The sequence below is a fragment of the Eleutherodactylus coqui genome, chromosome 8, assembly GCF_035609145.1.
Source record: "Eleutherodactylus coqui strain aEleCoq1 chromosome 8, aEleCoq1.hap1, whole genome shotgun sequence".
NCBI classification, from domain to species: domain Eukaryota; kingdom Metazoa; phylum Chordata; class Amphibia; order Anura; family Eleutherodactylidae; genus Eleutherodactylus; species Eleutherodactylus coqui.
Window position 1 is genome coordinate 34,629,893 of NC_089844.1, and position 25,407 is coordinate 34,655,299.

The 25,407-nt window shown below is 46.1% G+C and overlaps 1 protein-coding gene across 1 annotated transcript in view; it reads right to left on the minus strand.

Annotated features, from left to right (window-relative positions):
* TYW5 (tRNA-yW synthesizing protein 5) overlaps positions 1–25,069 on the minus strand; it is a 964,030-nt gene extending 938,961 nt beyond the window's left edge. Inside the window, exon 1 of the mRNA XM_066575478.1 lies at positions 24,917–25,069. The gene's annotated coding sequence lies outside the window, so the exon portion shown is untranslated. The remainder of the gene's footprint in view (positions 1–24,916) is intronic.
* Positions 25,070–25,407: the final 338 nt, after the last annotated feature.

The following is a 25,407-nucleotide window of genomic DNA, read 5'->3' on the forward strand; positions in this document are numbered from 1 at the left end:
GCTGTGATTGGCTGAGGCGTGGCACTCGAGAACCAATCAGATCCAGCGTTCCTGGAGGCGGGGTTTTTGAAAGCCCTGACCAGGAAATGCTGACAAAAGAATACAGAGAAGTGCCAGAGCTTCAGGAGAAATGAGGCGGAGCACACAGCGCCTTTTAGATGATGTTTTGTTTTTTATTTAATGAGGCCACGGCTTATTTTTGGGGTATGGCTTATATTTCAAAATCCCTGAAAATCCCGCTAAAAGAGCGCTACAACGTTGCACGACTATGCAGCGCCACGTGTGACTTTGTAGCGACACAAAATCGTGATATCACTGTGAGAAATTGCAGCGATATCGCACAGAAGAGAGATCAAACTACTAAGGACCACCTGTCCATCTGTGCATGAGTGAGTGGGTTTGTGAGAGACTTACATGCACCGCCCCTGATCACATGATGGTGACATAACACAGGTCCTGTATACACACAGCTGCTGACTAGCTAGATGTTTGTTAGTATTCCATAGCAACCTAGGCCACAGGGGGTTTGTAGCCTGCCCGTAATTGCACAAGGATGCAGGACCTGTGATTAAATCACCATCATGTGATAAGGGGCTGAGCATGTAACTCCCTCACTGGCGATGAAGGACCTTTGATGGCGTCACCATCATGTAATCACGGGCAGAGCATGTAAGTCATTCACTCGGGAGAAGCGTCACCGACATGTGATCAGGGGCGGAGGAAGCAAGTCATTCACTCGGAAGGAGCATCACCGTCATGTGATCAGGGGCGGAGCATGACGGTGATGTGATCACATGTCCTCCATCTCCAGTGCTGTGCTGCTTCTGATCCCTGTTGCATGGGATGAACAATGTATGTAGCAGAGCTGTGTTTGTGTGACCTGCATGTAGCAGAGCTGTGTGGTGCATTGCGCCACCAGAAACACTGGTGCTATAATATCCTAATAATTACTAGTCTATTCATATTCTTAAGACCCTTTTACGCAGCCCATTTATCAGGCATGAATGTTCGCCCAAACCTTTGTTCAACCGATCATCAAGTCATGTTAACGAAACAAGAATCAGCGAACAAATCAGCCACATCCCCATTGGTAGACTGCATTTCTGCTGTTCGGATGGGAAGATTTACAACCAACCAACTAGCATTTTCATGCTGGTTAAGAAGCCACAATCAGCTGACGAACAAGCATATGCTCATTCATTGGCTGATGATTCCCCTTTAACACAGCCTGATGATCAAATGAACAAATATTTTCGCGAACGTCTGTGCCTGATAATTGGACCGCGCAAAAGAGCTCTTTTTGCTAATCGTTTATACAGCTATACAAGCTTTTGTCCCCATATCATCATTCCTCAATGACGACTCTAGAGGACCGAAGGATGGTAATAATGCTCATTTGTCCTTATGAGCAGCGATTGACATGCTTTGCTGATCAGCGCTCATTACATCGGGTCGAGGATTGGCCCATGTTATATGACCCTACCTCTCCGAAATGAACTGAACTCGTGAAACATAGAACAAATCTCATTTCCCATCTGTGACACATCCCCATCTATGCAATGGAAAATTGAGCTACAGCTTGCCTTCCCAGGAATAGCGCAGTCAGGTGCCGCCGCTGGGATCCGGGCGCTTCTGTCCAATGTTATCAGGTGATTAGTCACAACAGGCTTTTATGTCCTTTGTTTCTCAATGAATAATTAACAAAGACACTTTTTGCTGTAGGTAAAACTGACAGAGCGGCTGACTGACAGACGTGGTAGGGATGGGACCAAGAACAAAGTGATCTGCAGGTGACATATGTACGCCTGGATGGCGGAAAATATTAACCTCTTCACTGCCTGGAATATGTGTAACTAATGGGATGAATGATGAGCTCCTATCTCTGTGGACAGGATTTCATATCCCTCCTTTGGTCTACGTTATATCCAATACTACAATATACTGTGACCACACTTTGAGCTTATTACTGTGCATAAACTGCATATCGTAAGACATCATATGCAATAAGTCACCATATAGGCAAACATTATACATTCACCATAATAAAGGCACACGACAAACCATCGTAAGATTCAGCTGCAATTTGTTGGCTGTTGGTACTTTAAAGTAAAAAGACTGAAAAATAAGTTTATAATAGGTAGGAAATATTTCACAGTCAGTAATAATAATTGACTGAAATCAGCGGACACCAACAGAAGTCAGGGGCAACAGGGGTGGATTGGCCATTGACTCGTCTGGGAGAAATAAGGGTGAGCCCATTGGATCCTGAAAAAAAAACTTATACTCACCTCCTGGCTTCTGCAATATGATTGGGGGCATATAACGGGGCATTATAAATGAGGTCATGAAAAGAGGCATGAAAAATGATTGGGGTCTGGGAGAAGTAATCATGGTGGTCTGGGTCGACTGGAGAAGAAAAAAAAACTGTGAATGACTCCTGTTGGAGGGGATATCACCTGTTATCACTGGAGGTAACTATGCTGTAGTCACTTGGACTACGTTCACATCTGCATTGGGACTCTGTTTTCCTGCTGCATTATGAAAGTAGGAAAATGGAATCCCCTGGTTGAACAGTTCTGTTTTATGTTGGAACCAAATGGTGCTGAACTAACCCTATAATGGGGTTCGTTTGGTTCCTGTTGCCCTGTCTGGAATTTTACTGGGCAAATAGCTGGGGGAGTTTGCTATCCCCTACCTACTTGTGTTCGCTCTACTTGCTGCCAGTTTGGGCCCAACTACAATGTGATGCCACTTTGTAATTTGTTCGTGGTCCATTTTGGGTTCCCTAGCTGCCTCTGCAGTGCAAGGAATAGTCTATGGGCTCTTTGATTTACAGCAGGTGCTAATTATTGATAGGGTTGTTGTAGTGGCCCAGAACATATATCCTTGGCCCATCCATAAATGTCATACATGTAATGTCTTGTGTAGATGCACTGTGCAGAAACTGTCTTGTCATTTGTTATGTGTATTGCACAGCTGTAGTGAATGAAGAGTTAATATCTGTGAATGTATCCAACTCATGTCATGTGGTATGTTTGGAGTCTATAAATATGAGTGATTTGGGTGTGATAGAGAGTTTTTCTAGTTCTTCTTCAGAGTTTGGTCAACAGGAGTTCTTCTGAGTGCCAGCCACATGGGGGTACCTTCAACCCTCATGTGGTGAAGAGAATGGAAGAGGAAGAAAGATATCTTCAGTACATCAATGTGAAGATCCAGTAGCGAGTGAGGAGAGAGTGTGAGAGATAGAGTGAGTACAAAGATGAGCCAAGACTACCATGCAGAGGTACTGTGTCCAGAGATTAGCTGTGGAGAGTCTGTCCCTTCTTTTTTTCCAGGAGCAGTCCCGGACAGATAACTAGGACTGTCGGGCCAGTGTCATCCTGAGTATACCCCTTCAGGAGTGGTTCCATACAAGTCCTAAGGATTATAGGACCAGCATCATCTTGAGTTCCTCCCAGACCATATTTCTTGGCATTGCCTGCATTGGTGTATCAGTGTACCTTTTGAAGTGTTCCAGTTACATGAATCAAATTAAAAAGTTAACAGTGTGTGGACTCTACTTATTATCGCCAATGTCCTATACCAGTGGAAAAGCAATGGTGGCGTCACCCATCACAACCTAAAAATCTCTTTAAATGATTATTGAGCATCCCTATCCTAGGGGTGTTAGAAGCGACCTAGTGGCACCGTGTCACCGTGACCCGTGACAGTTTTACCCTCCCAGCTCCTCCTCATGGGACTCCGGGTCACCACATTGTCACCCAATCAGTCCGTAATTAAGTCGAAAGGCCAGTGCTGGTATTTATTTTTTATCAGCAAAAAATAATTGCCAGCTGAGAACGCTTCTGGCTGGGCAGCAACCCCTCACCATCAAGCATTTCCCTCACTAGCTCCCATTCAGCTGTAATCAGCTGTGACCCCTGGCCTCCCCCTTCACTATTACCATTACATAACTATTGAGGACACTACTCTGTGACTATTATTACTGGGGCCATCACTGAAGGCACAATTACTATTGTGGACACTACTTGGGGCACTATTACTACTTGGGCCACCACTGGGGGCACTATTACTATTAGGGCCACTACTGTGGGCAGTATTACTATAGGGGCCATAGAGGAGGACACAATTACTAGCTGCGGCCACTAGAATGATGAAAGTAAAAATGTGTCGTTATAAGCCACGCCCCTAACCATAACCCCAAACCACACACCCTTTTACCTTGGCTGGTATTTTTTGTGACAAAGGGGCAACCCTAGTTATAGACCACCTCACCTGTGGCTCCTGGGACAATCCCTCACTGCTATCTGCAATCCACCAGTAATTGTGAGACATGGATAGGAAGAAGCGTAGACCCTTATATGTGATCTAATAGACAGCAGGATAGGGACCACTATAATTTTTCAGGTAGTAATGGCTCTTATGGGGATATACATGCTATACAGAGCGCAAAAACGCCCGTGTCAATGGGCCCTGACACTTTAGGGCTCCTTCGGACTGACGTATGCTCAAATACGCAACATATTTGTGCAATAAACAAAGTTGATTTGCGCGCATCTGCGTATAGCACTGTAGTTTTTTGCGCAAGCAGGGCCTGTTCGTATGCGCACGTAACACATCCCTGCCTGGATTGAAAAGGCTATTTTGCCTAATGAGAGCCGGATGTTTTTTTTCACGGAATTGCACAACGTATTGCGCGTTCATGTGCGCACCTCCCAAAGACTTCTATGAGGACCCTTGGTGCGCAGGAAAATACAGCAGGTAATATTTTTCTGTGCCCAAACGAATGGCGTGTAAAAAAAATTGTTAATGAGAATGAGTACATTGACATCAATGGGCTCTATTCTCAGCGTATTGCGCAGCACAAATACGAGCGTGCGAAGCCGCCTTTAGTGCAAGATTCCTGAGAAGAGATAACTTGAAGCTGCTGCTGGACCCTAATTCAAAATCTGTAACAGGGGCCCCAAACTGCTTCATTTATATTACTGGCCTCCTCATATGGGGAAGAGAGACCCTTTAGGCTAGATGGCCTGGGTGCAACGGCACCCGCTGCACCCATTTTGCAGGATGGGCTACGGAAAAGTAGGCCAGCACCACACTGTTATGAATGATGTCTAAAAGTAAATCTTTCTTGTTGCCCTTAGCAACCAATTACAGCGCAGTATAAGAAATGGCAACCAATCACAGCGCAGCTTTCATTTTACCTCAGCAGTATAAGATATACCAACCAATCACAGCACAGCGTTCATTTCTTCTACTGCTGAGGTAAAATGAAAGCTGCACTGTGATTGGTTGCTATGGGCAACAAGGACAGATTTTCTTATACAGCTTTCATAAAATCGTGGTGCCGGCCTACTTCTCTGCAGCCGCCCTGTAGTTAGACCCCCGGCTCTTCGGTGATGTAACACTATATGGTGGGGTTTTTAAAGCATGAAGCAGCACCAGGAGGGTTGGGTGGGTCCCGTTTGACTCTTGCCCTATACACAGATTAGTCACATATAAAGCAGAAGTAGAGAACAATAACAGGTTGTCAGGCTGATGCTTCCTCCATAGACACTTATACCTCCTCTGTGCACTATAGTGTAAATGTATGAAGGGAAATATGGCAACTGTGCAGCTGGGTGACGACAAAAGGAGAGAATAGAGCGGGAGGCTGCTGATACCATCGCATTTCCAGGAACACGGCCTTATGTGCGGCGGGTTACCAGGATGCGGACGGCTCTGTTTTATTGTGATTATACTAAACAAACATCTGCTCGGAGCCACGATAAACAGCGGCAGGTGCTCTCCTGTGTCAGCGCGGGGCGGGGGGCAGGGTGTGACACCGGCGGCACACACCTCAACAGGTTACTGGACATCTCATGAGCCGCACTGTGGAAAACCGTGCCGTGTACGCTCTTGGTTAAAGAAATATCAAGCCCCTAGAAGAAGTTGTCGTTTTGCTTCAAAACTCGTCCTGCGGTTCCATCTCAGGCAGATTTACAAATGATGAGAGTTGTGGTGATTTGATGAACGGTCTTGTCACCGGAGGCCCTAACAGTGGTTCCCCTCCTTGGCCTATAAGAGGCTCCCGGAGGCTCCTTGTGTGTAGTGACCTCTTCTTGTGTAGAGCTTGTTGACCACTACACGCCTCTACAACGCAGAGAAGAGATTTCACCCCGTTACCAGAGTCTGAGAGGGGCGCGTTATTGGGAGGTGAGAGGCTGGATGGTCGTATCAATGAATTGCGCCCCACCGGCCATTCTGACCAGACTGTTAAGCCGGCTTCACATGGGCGAGGAAAATCACGCACGAATAAAAGAATGGGGTCATACACATGAGTGATGTTTTACTACATTGCGATGCGGGAAGCAAATTGCGGCATGCCCTATCTTTGTGCTTGCTCTTGCATCACATTGTTCTCAATATCGCTGGCGGCAGCATCATACCAGTGCCAGGTGCACGCGGTGCAACACAAGGTTTTTCCATTGAAAACAATGGGAGAAACTCCATGACCGTCCACCTCAACTGTCAGCCGCAGCGGAGGATTGCCTCTTCCCCGAAGTGATGAGAGGCATGATTCACAGTCCGATATCACACTCACCCGTGTGACGTTAGCAATAGGAGGTGTTGAGACCAATGCATGCATGAGGGCACACAAGGCGACTAGGCTCAGGACCCCCAACAGACCACCAGAGAGGAGCATCTGATCATTCGATAAGCACCAGCAGCTCCAACTGTTTCATTTTCTGCCATTCAGAGACAGGGGGCACCATCGTTACACCCCTGTGTCTTTCTAAACCATTTCCAGGTGCTTGGCTGAAGGACATTTGATCTCACATTGCCCGTTACATGTACGGCCTTTGACACCCACCATCGCCTCAGTTTGCAGAGATGTCTGAATTGTGAACTGAATGCTTTGGAGTGGAACTGGGTTGTCTTCTGTGACGAATCCAGGTTTAGTTTTAGCGCTGACGACAGTCGCGTTCATGTCTGGAGACCTCGAGGTCAACGCCTCAATCCTGCCTTTGCTGTGGAGCAGCACACTGCCCCCTCCTGGTGTGATGGTCTAGGGAGCCATCACATACAACAGTCGGTCACCCCTACTAGTGGTACGAGGGACAATGACAGCTTAGCGATATGTTCAGGACATCCTGCAGCCACATGTATCCAAGCGAGAGGCGATACAACAGGGTACTAGAGCCTCCATGACTGCCCGTATCACATATTATATACAAGTTAGAGGTGGTAACACAGAGTACTAGAGCCCCCATTCCCACATGTATCACATCTTGTATCTAAGCTAGAGGTGGTACAACACGGTTCTAGAGCCTCCATTCCTGCCTGTATCACAACTTGCATCTAAGCTAGAGGTGGTACAACAGGGTACTAGAGCCTCCATGCCTGCCTGTATCACACCTTGTATCCAAGCTAGAGACGGTACAACAGGGTACTAGAGACTCCATTTCCACCCTATCACATCTTGTATCCAAGCTAGAGGCGGTACAACAGGGTACTAGAGACTCCATTTCCACCCTATCACATCTTGTATCCAAGCCAAAGGTGGTAGAACAGGGTACTAGAGCCTCCATGCCCGCCTGTATCACATCTTGCATCCAAGCTAGAGGCGGTACAACAGGGTACTAGAGCCTTCATGCACGTCCGTATCTCATCTTGTGTCCAAGCTACAGGTGGCACAGTAGGATATTAGAGCCTCCATGTCCTCCTGTATCACATCTTGTATCCAAGCTAGAGGCGGTACAACAGGCCAGACTAATGTTGTGTGTTAAAAAAAAAAAGTAGTCCGTGCTATTTAGGGCTGTATTAAGAGACCAAAATTGTACATTAAAGTCTAGGGGAGTGTTAAAAAAAACACAGCAAACACAAATCTTACAGGTGTCTGCACTGTGTTTTTTAACACATGTTGACAGCAAAAACAAAAAATAGTGACATCAATTGGACCTCCTTATTTTTTTTATGCACGCATGAAAAATTTATGGTCAGAAGCGGTGTCGTGTCTCCTATAGGCCGCCTGCAGACAGCCGGCACGGATCCTGCTGTATGAATTCTCGCAGCGGGATGCGGACCCGTGCCCCTGCAGAGGCCTGCGGCTCACCCGTTCCCGGCGTTTTATCTCTACGCTGTGTGCCAGCTGCCAGCCAGCTGGCGCATGCACAGAGCGGAGTGGGCCCATAAAAATAGGACATACCGTGATTTGTTTTCTGCGTGTGTTTTCACGCAAACAAATCACGGCCTTCTGCCTAGGATTGCGTTATTTAGTGCAATCTTATGGCAGCGGGCACGGGCGGAAAATCTGTGGGAAATCCTCCCACGGAATTTCCACCCATATGCAGGGGGCCTAAGGAGAGCCCCCAAAAAGTGTGTGGAGACAATTAGGGGGAGAGTGGACCAGGGGAGCTATAGTCTCTCCCCATGAAGAGCACCAAGAAGAAGTGTGGGGACACCTAAAAGCTAAGTAAGGAGACTTATAAGGCAGTACTCCTCTGGGAAATTTATGCAAATAAGAATGATGGGAAAAATACCTCTACAGCGCCATCTATTGGATGGCAGCATTCCTTCAATTCGAAGTGACCTTATAACAAGTTGGGAATATTAAACCAAGCCAGACACCATGCACAACATGCTGTTTTGGGGTGCTTGCGCCTCATCAGTGTGCAGTAGCACTTTTTGGGTGCTCTCCTTAAGGAGACACGACACCGCTTCTGATCCACGTCATAGTACCCCGAAAACAGCCTGTCTGTGCATGGTTCCTGGCTTGGTTTAATATTCCCAATTATGGAGGACTAGTTATAAGGAATTTGAATTGAAGGAATGCTGCCATCCAATAGATAGCGGTGTAGAGGTATTTTTCTGTCTTTCTTATTTGAAAAATTGATGACACACTTATGGCACATGGGCATAAAAAATGCAATAATGCAAGAAATGGACAGATATTGCATACACCTGTGTGAATGGGCCCTGAGGCTAAAACTCAGGCATCAGACAGCACACGGAACACAATGTGGATAGCCTAGTTGCGTACTGTGAGTCCATGTGTTGTCCATTGAATATACGGATAGCGCATGCCACTAACATGGACCTGAGTGGACTACTTATGGCACTGAGAGTGGACATACTTCAATTAGCACAAGAACATCATAGTAATAAGAATGCAGAGCTTGTGGGATGCTGAAACCTTGCTGATGTCAGAAAACATCTGCCGCAGGCTGCCATTTACAGTGGTCTGTATTCTAGCTATGTATAAGTAGACGTCGCCAACATGGACGCATTGGTTACATCGTTTCATCGTTCTACAATGCAAAGATCTACTGCTTTCTAATATAGGCCCAATGCAGATGAGCGTATTTGCATAGCAGATTCCGGAGCGGCCGTCCGCCTCCAAATTGTGCAGCAAATACAACCCATAGCATGCCATGCAAAGACGCTTTTCCATGTGCACAAGCGGAAATCAAAAACGATTTTCTGCTCGCGGAGGCAGAATCGCAGATAGTCCTATTTTAGCGGAGATTGATTCCATTGAAGAAATGGCGTGGCGTCATCTGTCCTGTGCATATGCCGCCCGTCCCGGCTGGCACATCCGCATTGTAGATGAAGACACTACAAATAGGTACACATGGAGTCCGCAGGGGTCACCGGCCGGGCACCAGGTCAGATTCCGCTGTGGGATACCGCATGTGGAATCCGACCCAGCCATGTTATTCGACCTTACTGTTTGTTTCAATTCCCCACTATTTTCACTATAATTCCCTGCACTGAGAAGTCAGTCACAATCAGGATAGGTTTATGGCCTCATGACATAAACACTATCGTTTCCATTGACGGACAGCAAGCAGAGGTCTTAAAACAGTGAGAAATTGGCAAAGTATATTAGAGAATTGCAGAACTTTTTATTATAAAATGATTAATCTTGATCATACAATGTGGGTGCTGGCTGCCTTGACAACAGACACCCGCCCACAACAGCTGATCATGACTGTTAACCTTTTAAATGCCACCATCAAATCTGACAGTGGCATTTAAATGCCCCAATTGGAGTTCAGGGGTCACGAACTGCCCCGCCACTATGAGATTACGGGGTTCCGCTTACTTGCCATGTATTACATTCTATGCATTGTACGCCGAGCAATCAAACAACTACAAGTTCAGGTCCCCCATAGGGACTAAAAAAGAATGCAAAAATTAGTTTTATGAAGTATTAAAAAACAAAAAGGAAATAAAACTTTCCCCATATTTATAATTTAAAAAATCAAAATAAGAAAACAAAAACATATTTTGTATCGCTGCATCCATAAAGGTCTAATCTATAAAAAAAATTACACAAAACCAGAATTATGCTTTTTTTTGGCCACCCCGTCTTCAAGAAAAAATCTAATAAAAAATTATCAAAAATTCATATGTCCTCCAAAATAATACCAATAGAAACTACAGGACGCTCTGCTAAAAACAAGCTTTCATAAAACTATGTTGATGGAAAAATAAAAATGTTTTAGCTGTCAGAAGATGGCCGCAGAAAATAATTTTATGTTTTTCCAAAGATATTTTATTCTTTAAAAGTGGTAGAGCAAGAAAAAAAAAAAAGAGGGCCTCGTGGCGCAGCGTTTTACCTCTTTCCAATCCACTGTCTGACGTCTAAAGACATTCTGATTGAAGGCTGTACAACTTCTGATGTCAGAAGACGTCCGGCATGGTATTCTTACTGTATATTACTGGCCGTTCTGTTGTCGGGGGCCTCTCCAGCATGTCCAATACCGCAGTACGGCCTCTAGCCAGCAGGTGGCGCGACTGTATAATGGAAGAAAGAGAAAACCCCCTAAGAAACCCTGAATCCAAAATTGGATTGCAAAGGGTTAAGACAGCAGAATGCAGTCCTAAGCTCTCACTCACAACCTGAAGGTTGCAGGTTCAATCCTTGCTAAGCCCTTGGTTCAGGTGGCCAGCTCAAGGTTGACTCAGCCTTCCATCCTTCCAAGATCAGTAAAATGAGTACCCAGCCTTGGTGGGGGGTAATAAACAAATTACCTGAAAGCGCTGCAGAATAAGTGGTGCTATACAAATAACCAGTCCCCTTCCCCCATATCATTTTTTGCTGCGGTGTCTGAAAACAAGGACCCTCCCCCCTTCACCACCAAAGATGGTAGTCCTTACTTGGAGTATTGGTGTCGGAAGGGTAGGGACCCTCCCTGTGCTCGTTATGCCATTTTAGGGATGGACCAGAGAGAACAAGGTTGGGTTAACTTTTGACCCCTTCCACCAGAGGGGACTGAGTTGGTGACTCTGGCCATTTTGCTTTCTCACAGACTACAGACCATTGAGATGTTCATGACTGGGCTCTGGCCATTCCAGATTAGGCTTTGGCCTATGCTGGAAGTCCCTAAAATATTGGGGGCTGTGGAGGAATCTAAAAAAGGGGTCCGTTGTCATGCTTGTGTTAAGGTGACGTTCAATCATGAGGCCATATCAATTGCAACTGGTACAGGCTCTTTGTACAGGTGACAAAGGAAAGCGTGTAGAATTTAGTGATGCAATGTTACAGAACACTGAGGATGACAGTTTCTTAATGCTTCAACCTTAGATAGCTTGCTCGGTACCCCAAGACTTGGCGCTACACTCCAAGATCCTCAGACATGACACCTTGTGACTTTTTCTTGTGAGAATACATCAATGACCGTGTTTTTGTTCCACCATTAGCAACCTCAAAAACAGAATCACGGCTGCGGTGACCTCAGTGCAAGAAGACAATTTCGAAATTTGGGACTGATTCAACTGTTGCCTGGATGCTGTCCGTACAGCAGATGGAAGAACATCGAGCATTAATAAAAGGGTTAGTAAAACTTGATAACTCATTATACAAAAGCTTGTAACTTTTTGTGTAATTGTAACATGTTGTATCGTGAAATATACTGCTTTGTAATTGGGTCCATTCTTTTGAAACACCCTGTATAATAATAGATGGAGAAACAATGACTCTATGTATGATTCAGGACACAAGAGGAGAAAACAGTAAATCACTTGGTGCTGAAGACTAAATATAATTACACAAATCTCTGGAAGCCCCCGTGCGTGGAGCAGAGCTGGACCATGTCTGGTGGCTCCATGTACAGATGGAGGAGATTTCAGGGGCAGGTGCAGCAGCTTTCAGCACAGATGCTGACTGATAAAACCAATGGTCTTCCGCCTTATGAAGTGTCTGTGGATGGAAACGAACATAAAAGAACTGATAGGAGATGCGTAACACAACTAATCCAGAGGTTAATCATTCACATGACTCACACAGCCTGAAGGACATCCGGATCATTAAAGGGGTTCTCCTCTTTAGAAATTATTGTGTTGTTAGAAGGGTCCACCATGAATTATATAATCACAGGGTATGTACACCACTGCCAGGATCAGTAGCAATCAGTTGTCGGGAACCTCATAAGTGCTCAATTTACCTGCAGCACCACCGCAGGGGAAATAAAGTACTACAGACTTCTCGTGGAAAGTAATGGACTATACAAGTAATGTCTGGACATGCTGGGACTCCAGATTGAGAGAGATAGAGAAGCTATTGTCGGGCAGAGCTGCACTGCAAACAAATTTTCAAATAATGCTTCTGATATAGAATATCTTGGGACAGCACTAATTATAAAAGCATATCTATATTTTCATATCAGGAGATAATTTTTAAAAATCTGGTTCCTAGATATTCCTAAAATTAGGTAAATACAACCTCAAATGAACAGCAACAGATAACAAAGTCCACCGTGTCATTGTTTATTCAACATGCCAAAATGCAGAAGCAGTGTGTGAAAAGTTAAGTGCACCCATACTGCTTCCATAGAAAGGAATAAATAGGGCAAGTAGGAGCCAGGTGCGATATTTGATTAATTGATTATCAGCAAGTGTCACCACTTCTAAAGAAAAAGCAGATGTTTTGGCAGTTTGCTGGTCTTGAGGATTCAGGCGTGTGTTAACCAAGGAGGAAAGACATCATCAATGATCTTAGTGAAGCACTTGTTGCTGTCCCATAATCTGGGAAGGGTTATATGGCCATTTCCAAACAAGTTGGAGTTCAGCATTCTACAGTGAGAATGATTATTCACAAGTGGAAAACATTGAAGACAGTTGACAGTCTTCCTAGGAGTGGACATCCCAGCAAATTCACCCAAGCTCAGGCCGTGCAATGTGAAAAGAAACTACAAAAAAACAAAAGCTGCATCTCAGACTCTGAAGTCTTCAGTTAGCATGTTAGATGTTCAAGTTCATGACAGTACAATTGGAAAAAGACTGAACAAGTATGGCTTGTGTGGAAGAGTTACCAGGAGAAAAACTGTTCTTTCTAAAAAAAAAAAAAAAAACAACAAGGTAGCACGGCTAAAGTCCACAAAGTTGTATCTGAGCAAACCACAAGACTTCTGGAGAGACTTGACCAACGTGGAGAGGTTTTGGCATAATACCTAGCATCCCTTATGGGGAAAACCAAACATAGCATATCTGCACAAACACCTAATACCAACTGTCAAGCACCGTGACGGAGGGGTAATGATTTGGGCTTGTTTTGCAGCCACAGGACCTGGACATCTTGCAATCAATAAATCGATCATGATTGTCTCTGTATACCAAAGTATTTTAGAGTCAAATATGAGGCCATCTATCCAAAAGTTAAAGCTTTGCTGAAAGTGGGTCATGCAAAAGAGCAATAATCCCAAACACACCAGAAAATCTACATGTAAATGGCTGAAAAAGAAAAGAATCAAGGTGTTGCAATCGCCCAGTCAGAGTCCAGACCTCAACCCAATCGAAATGCTGTAGTGGGACCTTAAAGGCGTTCTCCAGTTGTAAACTACTGATGGCCTATCCTCGGGATAAACCATCAATAGTTGATCGTCGCAGGTCCAACTCCCAGGCCCCCTTGGACAATGCGCTTGTGCACTAACCTGATTTATGCAGGAAGCAGCTCTATTCTCTATGAGAGTGTGCTGAAATTCTTCAAGAACGATGAAACTCATAAGGTTATACAGAAAACAATTACTTCAAGTTATTGCTGCTAATGGTGGTTCTACAAGTTATTGATTCATGAGGTGTACTTAAGTTTTTACACACTGCTTCTGCACACAGATACCAAATCAGCTAAGTACAAACAAAAGCCTATATGAAAATGCATAGACTATGTGAGTGCTAGATATTTCTGTGCCCTCCTTTAAGGTATTAGGGTCTCACTGAAACTCCTGTAAGCCTTACTATGACACCTCTGTGAGCGGCATCTCAGCACTATGGATACACTAAGCTAAGTATCATCCAGGTATGACATATGTAGATGGAGACCCAGGCGTCATCTCTGCTATGTGTCAGGCTGTGCCTCCACGGACGACGCTGCTCCCTAATCCTGCACCTCCACACAGCGATACCTAACACTAGAGGTGCTCGCCTGGATAATCCTGCCTGCCATTATGAATATAGATCAGGTAACAGCTGGCTCTTTCTGGGGCCGTGCGCAATTAAATTGGTGGGTTACAAATGACATTTGCCTTTTCCGAGAGACAGGCTTCACATGTAACCAGGCACCGGGCACGAAGGCAAAAAACAGATTCAGTGACAGCGAAGGGGGGTGGGGGGGGGGGGGGGGACCGCGCCAATCCTTGTCCTGCCGTCCTGACCCTCTAAGCTGTGAAGCTGTGAAATCCATCATTTTCTCCCTGATCACTTCAGCCGCACCGGATTATATTTATATGGCGGTAAATGTTGGCAGCTTAGGTCATTCTAGAAATGCAGATATAACCTCCTGTAGGGGGAGGCACGGAATTAACTTTTTTTTACTAAATTAATCTGATGGAAAATGACTTTTATGAGCAAAATGGGTACTTACCTGCTATTCGTTCTTATCAGGTCACAGCAATGGCCAGTGACTCCTTTCCTCATTGGAGGCTGAAGGGTCCAGGGTCTGAGGCCTCCAGCACACTAGCGTTTTTTTTTGTCCGTTAGAGTCGGATTAGAAAAAAGGACTCCACGCGGACCCATATTATTCTATGTGGCAACACACAACAGAGCTTTTCCATGCAGATACAGACCTCGTGAAAAACGCATCGCATGTACTGTTCGGATCTGATTTACGGGCGAGACTCGTACATTAAAGTCAATGGGGATAGAAAAAACTGGACAGCACTCAGATGCCTCTGGGTGTAGTCTGTTTTTTTTTTTTGAGAGATGCAGAAAAAAAGAATTGCGCCTACAGTAATTCATTTTTTTGCAGACGTGAAAAACAAATGGCACAAGGGGGTATAAAAAACGGATACACAGACGACATATGAATTGCAGACGGATGACACAGAGATGCACAAGTGTGGAAAAACTCCTGTCTTCTGCGGATGTAACACGGACAATTTTATTAACGCAGGTGTGCACCTAAGGCTGATGGTGTTCTGCTTTCCCATACTTTACACTTCAGGTCTTCTGATTGGCTGATATACTGCATATATGCACAAGCTCCTCAGGAAGTGCTACTAGATGGAGAGCTCTAATAAAGTGGCCATTTGGTGTAGTTTGTTACAAGGTGTCAGTGCAGGTAAAATGTATCAGTCAGGATATTTTAGGCTGCATTCACACCCGGTCGGAGGTTCCGTCACAGATCCGACACAGAAGACCAGAAGAAATAATGCTGCATGAACTGGCATCTGAGCAGAAACCAAACCAATCCCATTATAGTCATTGGGGTCTGCTCAGTGCTGTTCGGTTCCATCATAGAACGAACCTGTTCAGTCAGAGAATTCTCCTTTCTTACTCCCCAAATGAAGTGAGAAAACAAAACCCCTGCTGCAGATGTGAGGCCTCCTGCATACGGCAGAGCCGGATTTCTGCATGCAAAATCCTGCATCGTAATCCCACCCTGGCAGCAGCGCGCGTCCACGTTTACCTGCTTTCTTCCGGTTTCATCTGTACTGTAGATGGTCCGCACCGCTCGCTGTCGGACATGCACAGTACAGATTTTTTTTTCACTAGGGAACTTCTGCTTTTCCCTAGTGTTGATGCAGAATTCTTGACCTTTCCGCAATGTCAGCTGCGGAAAGGCCACAGATCGTCAGCTTCCATTGACTCCAATGGAAGCCATCCGCACGGAATCTGCGCAAAAATGGAGCATGCTGCGATTTCTCCTCCGCTTGCAGAAGCTGCAATTGATTTCCATAAGTGTGCAGGAAGAATCGGTTTCCCATATCATGCTATGGGCAGTGTTTGCTGTGGATCCGCGGTGCGAATATCCGCCATAGATGCCGGAGCAAATATCTGCCCGTGAGCAGGAGGCCTAACTCAGAAGACTATGATGGCTAGATACAATTGTAACAAACCCTCAACTGGGAGCAGAATTAAACTTCTAAAGGTTAAAGGCCAGAGTTTAGCGAGGAACTGAAATATCGCATTAAAAGTAGCAGAACCTTTCACTATAGAATGATTAAGAACAAAAAACCCTTCTTCCTCTGAGTTAGGCTGGGCTCACACGGGCGGACTGGACTCTGCATGCTGGAAGCCCGGACGGCGACCCTGCGTACCTAATGTTCTTGTATTGCGGATGACTGTGGCGGCTTGCTATCGGATATGCGCAATACCATTTTTTTTCTTTTCCGCGCTGTTGCTTAGCAATGCGGCAAGTCGGACGGCCTTCACTAACTTCAATGTAGGCCGTCCACGTGGAAACCGCAGCAAAATAGAGCAAGCCGCGATTTCTTATCTCCGCTCATGAAATGCGCCAATTTTTATTCGCAAGTCTAAGCAGAAAAGTGAATTCACATGCTTTTTAATGCCCACTGGCTACATTCAAACTGGTAAGCTCAATATCAGGCAGAGAAATTTTCACGCCGATACGAGGTGTTTTTTATTCAGAAATGCCTCGCATCAGTTCTGTGAAATTGCGACCCTCAAGTGTTTTCCATTCACTTCAATGGGAAGTGTCAGTTTGCACTCGCATGCACATCATGCGTCATACGAATGCCAAGTGATGTCTTTTAAGGTCCCATTGCGTACAACAGGAGAGGCGTTCCGAGGGAAGGACCAAAGATAGAACACACTGCGCCTTTTTTTCCTCATCGCATCACTGCGAGAAAAAGAATCACTCATGTGAATAAGTCCATTGAAAAGAATGGATTTCATATTCACGCGGGTTTTGTGCGTCTTGCGCAGACTCTCGCCCGTGTGAATAAGCCCTTATCCTGTCTGTTTTCGCTAACTTCACACGGCATGAACTATTTCCTGGCCCCGGAGATTTCCCCTTGTTGTACCGCTGTAGCTTGTGTAACAGGTTTTCCCAGCAGCTCTGGATGTGGGATGAGCAGCGCTGCGCCAGACCCGTTCTGTAATGACATTAAGCCGCTTTCGTTATGGCAAATTAGGATTTCATTTAGTTTTCAGATAAGGGAGAAGTCCCATATGGAAGGTGCCTGATAATGAGGACAGACACAGCAGTGAGATGTGTGCGGCTCTATGACACCAGAGATGTGTCGGGCAGAGGCAGGCTGGCGCCAGTCATGACACAGCGAGGACTTGCAGGGTGTAGGAGGCATGATTTATGGCAAACTAGGAGAGATGTCAACCTGGGAGAGCCAGTGATTAAGCCAATAAGCAATTAAAAACCTGGGTATAGGAGCGACCTTTTAAGGGAAGCACAAAAAGAAAACAAATGCTCAAGTTCTCTGTTGTGTTATAATCCAGTATAAATAGACACGTTTCGGGGCTAGGATGCCCCTTCCTCAGTATTTGCAGGGGGTGTATATCCAGATTTTCGAACAGTGCTGGGACATGTGTCCTTCAGGCAGTGAAGGGGCACTCTGTTCGGACAACCCTTTAAACTCCACGGACAAAAGAAATGGCGATCTGGAGTCATGTTTATAAATGTGAGCACTCAGACAAGGGACCGTTATATATAATATAGAGACTAAAGCCGCAGAAAAGGTTGGTATATAACATGAGAATGCTTGGTTTGGGCAAGAATGTGTGTAAGCGGGTATCTGCTCAGTGATAGAAAGCAGAGGGGTAAACCGTTAACAGTGGGGTACCACAGGGGCAGTATTGGAGGGGTTACTAGTGGGGTACCACAGGGGGCAGTATTGGAGGGGTTACTAGTGGGGTACCACAGGGGGCAGTATTGGGGGGCTACTAGTGGGGTACCACAGAGGGTAGTATTTGAGGGGTTACTAGTGGGGTACCACAAGGGGCAGCATTGGAGGGTTACTAGTGGAATACCACAGGGGGGCAGTATTGGAGGGGTTTCTAGTGGTGTACCACAGGGGGCCGTATTGGAGGGGTTACTAGTGGTGTACCACAAGGGGCAGCATTAGAGGAGTTACTGGTGGGGTACCACAGGGGGCAGTATTGGAGGGGTTACTAGTGGGGTACCACAGGGGGCAGTATTGGAGGGGTTACTAGTGGGGTACCACAAGGGGCAGCATTGGAGGGGTTACTAGTGGGGTACCACAGGGGGCAGTATCGGAGGGGTTACTAGTGGGGTACCACAAGGGACAGTATTGAAGGTGTTACTAGTGGAGAAAACTTCCTCAGGACCACAACTGGGGGGAAATAGGCTGAACTGGATGGACAAATGTCCTTTTTTAGGCCTAGCATACTATGTTACTATGTAAGCATAGGAGCCTAAAAACAACTTGAATTAATCATATCATAAACTCTACACATTCTGGTATATCTGTGCAGTAATTCTGCAGTATGGCTGGTAGCAATTTGAATTTTTTAAATATCTGGACACATACAAAAATCTATATAATTCTGCGCTGATTTATTTTCTAATACATTTTCATAGTGGTTGTAGCTCAGTGTTTGTGATATAGAGCTCCCAGATTACCATTTATAGTGCCATAGAGTTATATAGTGAAATTCCATCTGCACCAACCACTAGGGGGAGCTCTCTGCATATGGACTCATACAATGCCCAAGGAAATCCCTGTGCAGTGAGCTCCCCCTAGTGGTATTCATGGGTATTTAGAATTGTATGATTTCTAATATTGAGCTCATTTGGGCCTCTGAAAAGGTACAAATAAAGTAAAAGATATGCAGCGAGCAGGAGTTGGCAGGTATAGCCAGAGTGAGTGCGTCAACTCTGGCTTGGTAACGATGGTGGCTACTCTGCCTAAAATGGTGGCTCGTGTGGTAGGTGGGATTGCAATGGGACTTTTGTCAAGTGCAATTGGGGATTAGTGTAAGTTCAATGTGACGCCAGTGCCTTTAAATGAAGGTGTTGCGGTGATGAAATAAAGAGACAAGTCCATAGAAGTATCAGTAAAACCGAAGGCACACAGTTTACTTATTCTTGTCGACTGAATACAATTTTCACACTTAGCAGTTTAGCAGGCAGTGGAAACTTCAACAACTTCCTACGTATATGCAATAACATACATTGATTCCTTAACCCCCTCCTGAAGGATGAGGCTGCTAAGGCAAAGCCAAGTAGCTGCTGCACTAGAAGGTGATTTGTGGAGGAATGGAGGGAAGAGGGCAGGCTCTCCGGTGGACACCCTAACTTCTGACTGCGCAGAGAAAAGTTGCACTCATGATTGCAGTGCCTGTTTTCTTTCCAGTTCCCGTGGGATCTGCCCTGGCTCAGAGACTTTCTGATCTAGGGTTGAAGAAAACTCCTCTCTGTCCTCCTGCTGAATCCACGACTATACTCGACTCCGGGGCTGGGCTCTCAGACTAGCCTGGCCTAGCTGCATACAATGCTGTCGTGAGGAAGCGTCAGCAGGCCGTGCTGAAACTCTTGAGCTTAGGTGACAAGAGGCACACCACCCAAGAGCTGTTACAGGGTTTGACGGAGCAGACAGATCTGTGGCTTTTGCCGATTAACCTCCAACCAGGCATGGTCGTGTGTGATAATGGGTGTAACCTGGTGGCGGCTCTGCAGCTTGGCAGACTAATACATGTGCCATGACTGGCCCACGTGTTTAATCTGGTGGTTTAGCGCTTTCTGAAAAACTACCCCCATTTGTCTGACCTGCTCAGAAAGGTGCGTCGCATGTGTGCACATTTCAGAAAATCCACCACAGATGCTGCCACCCTCAGGACAATGCAACATTGCTTCCAGCTGCCAGTGTACCGACTGTTGTGCGATGTGCCCACGCGCTGGAATTCAATGTTGCACATGTTGGCCAGGTTTTACGAGCAGCGTAGAGGCATTGTAGAATACCAGCTGCAATATGACCATCAGAGTGGTAGTCAGCCTCCACAGTTCTTCACAGAGAAGTGGACATGGATGTCTGACATCTGCTATGTCTTAGAAAACTTTAAGGAGTCTACACAAATGGTGAGCGGCGATGAGGCCATTATCAGCGCAACCATCCCACTGTTTTGCCTGCTGAGAAGGTCACTGCTAAGTATTAAGGCCGATGCTTTGCAGATAGAACAGGAAATGGGGGATGACAATACGTAGCTTGGTAGCCAGACCACCCTCACGTCTGTTTCTCAGCGCGTATTGGAGGAGGAGGGGGAAGAGACTGCTGCCCACACTGCAGAGGGTACCCATGCTACTTCCTTCACATCTGTTTAGCGTGTATGGACTGAAGAGGAGGAGGGGGAGGAGACTGAAAGTCATCCTCCTAGTGAGGACAGCAATGTGTTGCATACTGGGACTCTGGCACACATGGCTGACTTCATGTTAAGCTGCCTTTCCCGTGACCCTCACGTTAGATGCATTCTGGCCAACGCAGATTACTGGGTGTTCACCCTTCTCGACCCACGGTATAAGGAGAACCTTTCCACTCTCATTCCCGAAAAGGAAAGGAGTACAAGAGCTATGCAATACCACAAGGCCCTGGTGGAAAAGCTGATACTAAAGTTCCCATCTGACAACGCTAGCGGTACAGGATGTAGTTCAGTGGGCCAAATAGCAGGGGAGATGTGGGGAACAGGCAGCATGTCCAGCGCAGGCAGGGGAACACTTTCCAAAGCCTTTGCCAGTTTTATGGCTCCCCAGCCAGACTGTGTCACCACTCCCCAATCTAGGCTGAGTAGAAGGGAACACTGTAAAAAGATAGTGAGGGAGTACGTAACCTATCGTACCACCGTCCTCCGTGATCCCTCTGCTCCATACAACTATTGATTGTCAAAGCTGGATACGTGGAACGAACTTGCACTGTACACCTTAGAGGTGCTGGCCTGCCCTGCCGCTAGCATCTTATCAGAGAGGGCGTTTAGTGCTGCTAAGGGGGATTATCACGGATAAGCGTACCCGCCTGTCAACTGACAGCGCCGACAGGCTTACAATCATTAAGATGAAACAAGCCTGGATTTCCCCTGACTTCTCTTCTCCACTGGTGGAAAGCAGCGGAACATATAGATTCTTTAATCTTAAACGGGAGAACCATGCACCCTCTATCATCCCAAAAAAGGGGAGAAGTAGCTTGGTCTATCCCTCTCTAATCTTCCTCCTCCTCCTCTTAAACCAGCATGTCAGCACGCTGAACAGCCAATTTTTCAGAGGGCCAAAAGGCTCTGTAAAAACTAATTTTTTTTGAGGGCTGCCTCCAGGCTCTGTTAGCAAATTAAAGGGGTTGGCCCGCGCCGAAACGGGTTTTTTTTTTTTCAACCCCCCCCCCCCCTCGTTCGGCGCGAGACAACCCCGATGCAGGGGTTAAAAAAGAACACCGGACAGCGCTTACCTGAATCCCCGCGCTCCGGTGACTTCTTACTCACCCGGTGAAGATGGCCGCTGGCATCTTCTCCCTCGGTGGACCGCAGGGCTTCTGTGCGGTCCATTGCCGATTCCAGCCTCCTGATTGGCTGGAATCGGCACGTGACGTGGGCGGAACTACACGGAGCTACACGGAGCCCCATTGAGAAAGCAGAAGACCCGGACTGCGCAAGCGCGTCTAATTTGGCCATTAGACGGCGAAAATTAGACGGCAACCATGGAGACGAGGACGTTAGCAACGGAGCAGGTAAGTGAAAAACTTTTGATAACTTCTGTATGGCTCATAATTAATGCACAATGTACATTACAAAGTGCATTAATATGGCCATACAGAAGTGTATAGACCCACTTGCTGCCGCGGGACAACCCCTTTAAGCAAGTACGAGCTCTATGTTTAAAAATATTTTTTGGGTTTCACCTGCACTGTGAGTAAACACATTTTTCAAGGGTACACCTGTACTCTTGCTACAGAAAATTTTTAGGCCTTCGCCTATACCCTTAGCAAACCAATTTTTCCGGGCTTCGCCTATACTCTTAGTAAACAAATTTTTAAGGGGTTCACCTATACTCTTGGTACACAAATGTTTCAGGGGGTCACCTATACTCAGTATACAAATGTTTCAGGGGTTCGCCTATACTCTTGGTACACAAATGTTTCAGGGGGTCACCTATACTCTTAGTATACAAATGTTTCAGGGGTACACCTGTACTCTTGGTACACAAATGTTTCAGGGGGTCGCCTATACTCTTGGTACACAAATGTTTCAGGGGTTCACCTATACTCTTGGTACACAAAGGTTTCCCAGCATGGTGTTCTGAATTGTCCTGCTTTGTACGCTCAAATTTCTTCATGGTTTATGCTGTCCTTGTAGCGATCAAAGGAAGCGCAACTGATTTCATGAGACATTGACTGTTTCACTGTATACCTGTGGTGGCAACTTTTGTGACACCTCCTGCTTAAAACCAATCTTTGGTTTTACAATGCGTTGCTGAATTGTGCAGATGGTTAGAAGTACTAGCATCCGAGTCCGCTTTATGGCCACGTTTGTGTCTCCTGACAAATTTGTGACGGAGGTGGCATGGACATTGGAATTCTGATGAGCACTGTATAGCAAGACAGAACTCATTGTACACTGCATATTTTTAGATTAAAGCGGACGCCAAATATCCTGAGTGGTAAACAGCCGGTTTGGTTTGGGTCTGATAGACGCACACATCCCTGGGGGGTCAGCGCTGGTCGCCATGTATTATCTCTCGTTTTACCACAGTTATCCGAGATACTGGATTGGAGCAATCAAAGGAGATGGCACGGGATTGAATTAATTGGAATCCAACAGTCCTTTCTAGGACTACTACTCCTCTCATTGTGTGCATCATCAGTTTGGCTGCCTGGGACCAGTAGTGTGCACAAAGCAGTCACAAGCATCCGGGCTGTATACTGCATACTGTTAACGCTTCTATACAGTATACTGCTACTGGTGTACACAGACTATATAGGAACTAACCAAACTCCTCTCATTTTTCATGCTTTGCACTGTATTTGGCTAAAAACATTTGCATACTAGGCCCAAGTGTGTGTCCTGTTGATCCACACCATATAACAAGACTGTACACATTTATACATTGTCTATTTTTGGCTTAAAGCGTACGCAAAATACCTTGCAGTTTGTGTAGCATTTTGACATAGTGCTTTACACAGCATGATGAAGATTAGGGGTAAGGGTCGAGGGCAAGGACGTGGATGTGGGTGCCCGAATGAGGGTGTGGGCAAAGGCCAAGGTCCTTGGCGAGATGCAACTGGTTTGGCCACTCGAATTTCTTCATGGTTCAAGCTGTCCTTGGAGCGATCAAAAGAACCGTAACTGATTTAATGAGACTTTCAAAGGTTTACTGTATACCTGTGGTGGCTACTTTTGCGACACCTCCTGCTTCAAACCAATCTTTGGTTTTAGAATGCGTAGCAGAATTGTGGAGCTGTGTAGAAGTACTGGCCTCTGAGTCCCTTTTATGCCCACGTTTGTAGCTGATTTTGTGACAGAGGTGGCACGGGATCGGAATTATGACCGTATGGTAATTTATCAGCAATTTCCATCAGCATTGCGGCTATCGCTCACAATTTCAAGTAGGGTCGCTGCCAGGCCCTGCAGTGTGTGTGTCCTGTTCCTCCTCATTCAATACGCACTTGTAAATAGACATGAGGGTGGTGTGGCTATCAGGCGACTGTGTGGCATGAGGGCAACTGAACGCTTTGCTGGCAAAATTTTGAGTACGCTGTGGATGCAGGCTCGTGCCTGCGTCCTGGGGGGGGGGGGGGGGGGGTTGGACAGCAATGCCAGCATGTAACACAGGAGAAGAGGCAGTGGTGTCACCCGCAGGCGTGATTGGCCTGGGTTGCACCTAGTGTGGTGCTTAGCTAAGATGTGCCTTGCTGATTATGGTCTGTCCCAAGTGAATTGCTATAGGGGTGACCACCAGGCACTTGACCACAATTTGGCTTAATAGTGCGACCTGGAAGCCTCAGATGCATTCATGCATGCTGTCCCTGCTGTTCCCTATCCATTTCTGTGGTGCTTCCATCACTTCCTGATGTTTTCAGGTGATTCACACAACCTGCCCTATGCAGAGTCTCCCATTGACTTCAATGGGGTTTGTTACTCGAAACGAGCTCTCGAGCATTACGAAAAGCTCGACTCGAGCAACGAGCACCCGAGCATTTTGGTGCTCGCTCATCTCTAGAAGACAATGTAAAAACAGGAATCGCATGGAAATAAATGGGAAAAAACAGAAGTGTTTATTTCCATTTTCTGTTAATAAAGATGGAATAGAAAAAGAGAAATGTGCTGGATGGACAACACTGCTGTGAATACACCCTTGCAGAACAGGAAGTGACAAATTATAATGACATTTCTAGTGCCCTTCCTGTTACAACGGCCTCCGCCCGTATGTCAACAAGCAAAGATTCAGTGTTTACTGCAGGTATTATTGTTTCCTTGTTTCATCTCTGAATGCCCCATTTATGGGATGAATAACATTGTGCCAAATGCAAAACGGCTTCCTTAAATAGACTTCAGCTTTTCTGCAGCAATGGTTTAATTGCAATAAGAACTTAAAGGGGTTGTCCCGCGCCGAAACGGGTTTTTTTTTTTTTTCAACCCCCCCCCCGTTCGGCGCGAGACAACCCCGATGCAGGGAGGTAAAGAAAGCTCACCGGAGCGCTTACCTGAATCCCCGCGCTCCGGTGACTTCTCTACTCACCGCTGAAGATGGCCTCTTCCTCCGTGGACCGCAGCTCTTCTGTGCGGTCCACTGCCGATTCCAGCCTCCTGATTGGCTGGAATCGGCACGTGACGGGGCGGAGCTACACGGAGCTACACGGAGCCCCATAGAAGACTGCAGAAGACCCGGACTGCGCAAGCGCGGCTAATTTGGCCATCGGAGGGCGAAAATTAGTCGGCACCATGGAGACGAGGACGCCAGCAACGGAACAGGTAAGTATAAAACTTTTTATAACTTCTGCATGGCTCATAATTAATGCACAATGTACATTACAAAGTGCATTATTATGGCCATGCAGAAGTGTACAGACCCACTTGCTGCCTCGGGACAACCCCTTTAAGGCAAGGTTCACACAGGACGGATATGCTGCGGAATCTCCGCAGGGCAGTTGACAAACTGTCAAGAAATCTGCAGAGCATAAACTTGCTGATTGCTGCAGATTTCGTGGCCTTTTTTTTTTTGTCTAATGG